Genomic DNA, 8,223 nt, shown 5'->3' on the forward strand with positions numbered 1-8,223 from the left:
ACGATATTTAATGTATCTGCATTACTGTAAGGGTGGGTTTAGGGTTGTGGTAGGTGTAGACGTTAATAAACATAATCTTAACCATCTTTAAAAATCTGAACATTATTTCTAGATTTTCTTTAGTCAAGACAAGTCACCTTTATTTATATAGCGCTTTAAACAAAATACATCGCGTCAAAGCAACTGAACAACATTCATTAAGAAAACAGCGTGTCAATAATGCAAAATGATAGTTAAAGGCAGTTCATCATTGAATTCAGTGATGTCATCTCTGTTCGGTTAAATAGTGTCTGGGCCCTGTATTAGTTCCTGTCTCTTGTGTTCTAATAGTTATTATGAATGTCTAGGTGTTGTTCTGCCTTCTCTCTGTGGATTACCTATTGTGGAATATTACAGTTCATTGCTTGAACACTATAGACCCATGCTTAGACTAAAGTAACACAACTTGAAGCTTTTGTTACCATACCTCAAACACATGTACCCGTACCTTAAACACAAGCGCTGCTTTGCACTCTAGTTGCAATTCTGCAACACACTTCCTCCTTTATGCAACACACTTGGTCCTGCATACTACACTCTATTTCATACATAAGACACTTCGTTCAAAAACGAAATCTCAGAGTGCTGTTTGGAAAACACATGTATCCAAAATACAAAACACATCGGGTAATTGCTAGCACTCAAATACACAACTGAAGACATTTACTTGCAAAACTGAACACCAATCAGCCAGCTACAAAAAGCCCTCAGTTTAGCCATTTCAAGAACTTTGCAAGCATGGATGGAGGGAGAGCAAGAGGAAGAGGAAGAGGAGGAGGAAGAGGAAGAGGAAGATGAAGAGGAGGAGGTCGAAGAGGCCATGCACGGACCCCTATTTCTGATGATATAAGAGCAACTTTGGTGGACCATGTCATCAACCATGGCCTGACTGTGAGGGAAGCTGTGCAGAGAGTTCACCCACACGCCGCATGTCTCTTCTGCAGGAAATGGAACAGACCTGTGACGACATTCAGGTGACAGCAATCCATGGATGATTCCACATGCAAGGGGATATGTTCCCCGGTGCCTAGCGGGAGAAGACATTGCTTGCGATGTCGATGAGGCCAACAGACGGCGGGATCCATTAACCCACGAATGCACAATTGCCATGATTTTCTGTGTTTACAGTATAGTGTTTTTTACATTATTATAATTTTTTTCTTTATCTGAATTCATGTAACTGCAATGTACAGTGCTACAATGTATAATATTGACCAGGCCTATTTACTTTTTTGGTTGTTTGAAAATGTGCCTCCTGAAAATATGCCTTCTGAATAAACAGTGAAAATCAAAGACTGCAGTGTTTTATATAAAGTAGACTAGTGTGTTCCCCCTGATCTGAAAGTGTGTGCATATGATGCAAGTATGTGTCATTTTGTCATCAGAGTTACATTTTGACAAAGGAATGTTAGGTTTTGATAACAGAGTTTAGGTTTTGATAGTAGAGCTTCAACTTGACACAGATGTGAATGGTATATTTCCCAGTGTTGTGTCATGTTTACTTGTGTGTAGAGTTTTGGCACAATGAGTGAAGTTTTGCAAAATGTGTTCAAGCAACGGGCAAAAACTGTAATGTAAAATAAAAAACAGTCCTTAAACAATTATAGAAGGACACAGTAGAATGCAATCTAATGCAGTCTTCGTCATCCTGCCTGTTCTCACACACCAAATCGTACATTTACTGTAATCGAAAACAAATATTGTATTGCATTCTACTGTGTCTGTTTACTTACCTTCTATAATTGTTTAAGGACTGTTTTTTATTTTACATTACAGTTTTTGCCCATTGCTTGAACACATTTTGCAAAACTTCACTCATTGTGCCAAAACTCTACACACAAGTAAACATGACACAACACTGGGAAATATACCATTCACATCTGTGTCAAGTTGAAGCTCTACTATCAAAACCTAAACTCTGTTATCAAAACCTAACATTCCTTTGTCAAAATGTAACTCTGATGACAAAATGACACATACTTGCATCATATGCATGCACTTTCAGATCAGGGGGAACACACTAGTCTACTTTATATAAAACACTTTGATTTTCTTTGATTTTCACTGTTTATTCAGAAGGCATATTTTCAGGAGGCACATTTTCAAACAACCAAAAAAGTAAATAGACCTGCTCAATATTATACATTGTAGCACTGTACATTGCAGTTACATGAATTCAGATAAAGAAAAAAATTATAATAATGTAAAAAACACTATACTGTAAACACAGAAAATCATGGCAATTGTGCATTCGTCGGCTCATGGATCCCACCTTCTGTTTGGGTGGATTTATTTAAATGAAAATTTGCAGATTTATTACCAATGCACATGTAGTTATTTGGACAGTAATTTGCAAACATGTGTATGCATATGTGTCCCATAGTAAAGGAAAGCCAGTTTTCCCAGTTGAGGGTCAGATTACAATTCATGACAAGCACACACACACACACACACACAATACAGACCCCCAAGGAACTACAAATTTCAATGCAATCAAATCCAGCACACATGCAGTCAGAAAAATCCAAACCCAAATGCTGTGTACCACAAAGTATGAGGGCCAGGTGTATGTTCCTCACTGGAAGAAGAGTGAGCTGTTTGAACAGAGTAGGTTTTGTTCAGTCTCTCTGGGCATCCCATGATGCCAGTGCTCGGCAGTATAAAACTTGCTTTTGATTTTGCAAAAGCCTGCAGATGATCCACCAACACCAATGGAGAAAGACAGAGACTATATATATATATATATATATATATATATATATATATATATATATATATATATATATATATATATATATATATATATATATATAAGATACAAAAGGAGCAAAGGCACAGATGGACAGGAATGATTGGCAGATAGATGAAAAGCAGGAGAGCCTGAGAAAGAGAAAGAATGAGGTGCTTTTTCCAGTCTGCATTCCCCCTTTACTTTCTTCGGTACTCAGGCCTTAGCTTGCATGTGTGCGCGTGTGTGTGTGTGTGTGTGTGTGTTTGAAGGGGGTGTAATTGCCTCAAGGTGTGGAGAGAACAGAGATGGCTGAGATTGTGCATTGCTGCTCCCTGCTGTGTGTCACTGCTGAATGTGTGCGTCTGTGTGCATGCGTGTGTGTGTGTGTCTGTATGTGTGTGTGTGTGTGTGTGTGTGAGAGATGGAGAACAAGAGAATGGGAAAAAGTAAGAGAGGGAGGGGGTCGTGTTGAAAGACAGGTGAAAATATTGAGGCAGAAAGAGCAATGGTATGGGGTGAAATAGGGGGTAACGTATGCACAGATTAACAGATGTCTACAAATTGGGTAAATTGATTCCGTTTTAGTGAAAATGCATTTTGTGAAAGATTGATCAAATGTATTTTACTTCTCTAAGACAGAATGTAGTGTATATATGCTGCATTTCAAATATAAAACAACACTGATTAGTAACCTATGAAACCCATTATTATTGTTGTTGTTTTAAAAAAACTGCTGGAAGAAAAGCAAAGCTATTAGTTAACTACAATAGTTAAATGAACTAACAATGAAAGAAATGTCTAAAATAATTAATAATCGTAGTTACTGTTAATGTCAACATTTAATAATATGTTATTACAATCAAAAGTTGCATCTGTTATTTATTGGACCTAAGCTGACATGAACTAACAATTGTAATAACTAACATGAAGACTAAGATTGGTAACACTATATTTTACAGAGACCTTGTTACATGTTACATGTACTTACTAAAGCAATGATAGTAAATGATGATTACATGTAACAAAACCCTAATCCTAACCATAACCCTATAGTATTACATTTTGTTTATTCCTATTTCTCATAACTACACTGTAACAATGACACCTGAAAAAAGTGAAACATTAGTACCTGAAACAATTATAGAAGGTAAACACCTGAAACATTAGTAAATACTGTAACAAATGCATTGCTCATTGTTAGCTAAAGAGCAGGTCATATGGGTTTTTGAATTTTTTTTTTTTTCTCCAGTTTTTAGTGTAGCTATCCTTCAATAACAATCTGCAAATTTGTTAATCAAAAAAAGTGCATGATAAATCAAGATTTTGTCTCTCAAAAGAAAGAGTCAACTCTGAACTGCCTTAAAGAGTCTTCATATTTTGGAATCTTCTGCCTGTTACTTATATGTGTCACAAAGTAACACATTTGCATAATTCCCTGCCTGCCTGCAAAATGCGAATTTTCTGACCTGCCCACAAACACTTCTGCTAGCTAGTGTGTTTACATCAGGTCGAGAAAACACTGTTTTCAGTCTCACTGTGCATTCTAACACAGTTCCCACATGTGCATCTCAAATAAAAATAATGATGAATGCAATACAACTTCTGTCACATCACATAAAGTACCACATACAGAGTTAAAACTTACCACTGAGAAACGTCCTGATCAAGTCATGCTTGCGATAGAGTTTTGGGTAAAGCAACTGCATCTGGATGATGATGAGGAACAAGCTGCAGAAATGCATCAACTAAAGTAGAGTGTCAAACATGCATGTTGCATGATAAATGTTTTCATAAAATTAATTTAAAAGTCATAATATAAACCAATTACATGATGTTTTGCTGTCTGGAGCAAAAATATAAAACATGTCTGTCATCATTTAACAAAGTTTCCTCACTGATGCAATTTAAAAGTAGTCTCTGTAATTATTTGGAGACAAATATGTCTTCAGCACCACATTCTAAATAATGCACGCAACCATGAAAAACATGTCAAAGTAAGAACATTAGATGCAGACTTTTGTGGGTTCAAGACAAGTTTGGATGACATTGCAAAATAAATGCAATGCAGAGTCAACAGGGACAGTTGACGTAGATTTTTGATTTTTCAGTAGCAACTGTTTGGAAGAGTTACCACAGATCTGGACAGCATTAAGTTGTGGTGCAGTTGATGAAATGACAAACTGAGAGCAAAATAAAGATGATGTAAGTTGGGAACAGAAACATAAGATCTGAAAAGTAAAACTGTCAAGGAGAGGTGAGGGCTGGGGCCGATGATAGGACTTCAGGTGGAAACATCACAGAAAGAGAGATGTTGAATGGGGTTTTGCCAGGCTGTGAATTGCTAGAATAGGATTCAAATAAATTCACATTTGCAGTCAAACACATTTTCACTCTATAGCATGGAAACTTTACCTTTTTTGTAAAATTTTTGTCCTTTTATTAACACTTGCAAACATACTAGCTAATATACAGTACTTTTATTGTAAAAGGAGAGCAAGTGAGTATTAAACGAGGTAGGAGTGTGACTTGTAAATATTGTCAGCCTCATATGCACTGCAGTATATGAGTGCACTAAATTAGAAGAAAAAGGCATTTAAAAATGAAAATATATATATTTTTTTACTGTATTTATTAATTAATTTTTTTATGTTCCGCGTTTCTTCAGGATTTTTTTTTAATTGAACAGAAAAATACTATTTTTTATTTTTTATTTACATTTTGAATTTCAGAATTATTAAATGTCCCAAATATACATATGTTCCACACATATTTTTTCTCCATTTTGCCTCAAGTCATTTTTATTTGTGTAGCACTTGATTCAATACAAAGCAGATTGTGTCAAAGCAGCTTTACAGAGTCAAACTGGAAAATAGTTTTTCAATAAACCAGGAAGTCATTTTTTTCAGATAAAATCAGTTAATTGATGATTCGGTGATGTCATCATCCAGTTCTGCTCTCCTCCAATAGTGTCTGTGAAGTCAGTCAAGTGTCCCCAACTAAGCAAGCGACAGTGGCAGAGAACCAAAACTCGATCGCTGACAGAAATGGAGAGGAAAAGCATTGTAAAAACCAGGCTCAGTCAGGGGCCAGTTCTCCTCTGTCCAGACGAAACCAGTATGGCGTGGTTTAATTCCAGGCTGTAACACAGATGCAGCACCGTGGTCTTGTGCCTATGGTCATCTAGTTGACATGGTCTCCACTGATATTCAGAGCTGTAGAGGTTGTCTCTAGGAGCTGATCCACCATCTGGTCTGTATTTGGACTGGATCTGGTGGCTAAGGTTACCTCGAATAAGAGAGAAACAGACTAATATTAGCGTAGATGCCATTCTTCTTACAATGTTGCAAGTACATTAGGTGTTATGGGAAGTGTTCTTGGTTCCGGATGACCTAATTAATGCAGCATAATTCTTTGATGGATTTGAATTATAGAAATGTTATAGTGTATTATGTGTATGTCATTTTAAAGAAATGGGTCTTTAATCTTCATCTTATCTAGACATCACAACTCTCTGTGAATATCAACACTTAAGTATAAAGAGGGTTACTACATGATGCCTCTAGAGGAAAGGAAGGTGATATATTTCATTGGAAGAGCAGAAAAAGACTGATAGATAGAGGAAGTGAGAGGAGGTCATGTTGTTTGTTTTCATTTGGAAAGGTATAAAATATGATTTAGGCTGACAGGATTGCTCTAGCAGAAAATGGAAGGGAAAGTTTTCATCTTTCAGCCAACCACAAAAGCACCCGCCTCATTCCCTCCCTCTCTCTTCTCCTCCCTCGCTTTGTAATTCCTCTCCCTCTTTCCTTCTGTTGTGGGCTGAGCTAGCTGAGGCGAGGGAAGCAGCACAGGTTGTGGAGTTACAGTACGCTAGCTGACACTTAAGAGTCTTGACAGTCAGGCTGAGTTTGACAAAGCTTGAAAACTCAGCAGACACCAGAGAAAAGGAGGCACAGGGTGATGGTCAGCTTGGAGACGCACAGGAGCTGTTTGAATCAACCAATAACTGCTACAGAAAAGTTTGAGATACTAAGAGTTGGTTACAGCAACAGCTACACCTTAAACAGGAGTCCTTGAGACTTTTTGTTGCGATCGATTGCTTTGGGAAGAGTGCTGGATTGACTGGAAAACTCCATACTCCATACATCATCTACAGTGCTGCTTCAGACACAGTACAGAACATCTGGAACAGAGTTTTTGGCAAAGACTGGACATCATGTTTGACTGTGTGGAGGCTCTTGGGGTAAGGGCCAGACCCCTCTTTGACGTATCCGCTCAGAGTTCATGCATGCTCAGGAAAGCAAGCTCCTTCTTCCCTGGGCTAGAACCTTTCTCATGGACCAACAATACTAGACTGCAGTGTAAGTGTGTGTGCATCTGTATCTACACTAAACCTACTCCAACTGTGTTCTTATCAGTCACACTGATACTGCGTGTCCTTTTAACTCTTAGCATCTGTTAAAGAATTCCAGGAATCTAAGTGACTGTAGTATGTGCTCAGCATCATGTCATGTGCTAACTGAGTAAAATGGCACTTTTGTTAACTTCCTAATGGCTAGCTGCCAGAAAATTTGCTATCTATCTATCCTTTACTGTACACTGAAATATGTGCTTATACTATTATAATACTAGTATAGTATTTTATTTTCAATAATCTACAGTATACTTATAATTATCTCTTATGTGTGTGAGTGAGTTTGCTTGGAGTCTCTTGTGTCAATCCAGTTTGACCTTAATGAATGTCCTTTATTATTCAATTATGAATACAATGAACTCAATTAAAGGATTATGGAGCCCACATGGACATACAGAGTTTAGAAGAGAAGGGCTGATTAGGGGTTTTCTTCTTAAAGAATTTTTTTTTTTTCAAATTTTGCTTGCTCTTTGAAGTGTTACAAGCTGTTAGTGAATAGATAAGATCCTTAAAACTAAATTCTTAAATCCCAAAATATATAAATGTCTCGTTTAAACACGCCCCCACATGTCTACATCACTGTGTTGGACGATTTGCATAAGACCGCCCAAATTTTCTCACAAAGAAAGGAGGTGTGACGCTGTGTGTTTCGTTGTGAAAGCGAAACTACATTGTTTGGTCTTCCAAGAGAGGACACAACTAGAAATCAGTGGTTAGTGGTTGTATTTACAACACTGTTCCAGAACAGTTCAACCCAAATATTCAGGTCTGTGTAGCACAATTTATGGAGGACTGTGTCCTGGGAGAATAGCCTTTGCTGTCTGTGCACAAAGGCTGTTTCTATAAAGTGGGGCAGTTCCAAATTTGCAAGGACAGTCTGTCGCTTCTGACTCACAGACTGTAAGTATGTTTTCATATTTAAAGAATTTACCACTGATTATTCAAACACAAGTTTTGAGCAGATTAGAGTAGCACTTGTTGTTTGTCCTTTCTTAGATCACAAATGCAGAAATGGTTTTATGTTTGTGCAATATGCAAT

The sequence above is a fragment of the Carassius gibelio genome, chromosome A11 (assembly GCF_023724105.1).
Source record: "Carassius gibelio isolate Cgi1373 ecotype wild population from Czech Republic chromosome A11, carGib1.2-hapl.c, whole genome shotgun sequence".
Taxonomy (NCBI): domain Eukaryota; kingdom Metazoa; phylum Chordata; class Actinopteri; order Cypriniformes; family Cyprinidae; genus Carassius; species Carassius gibelio.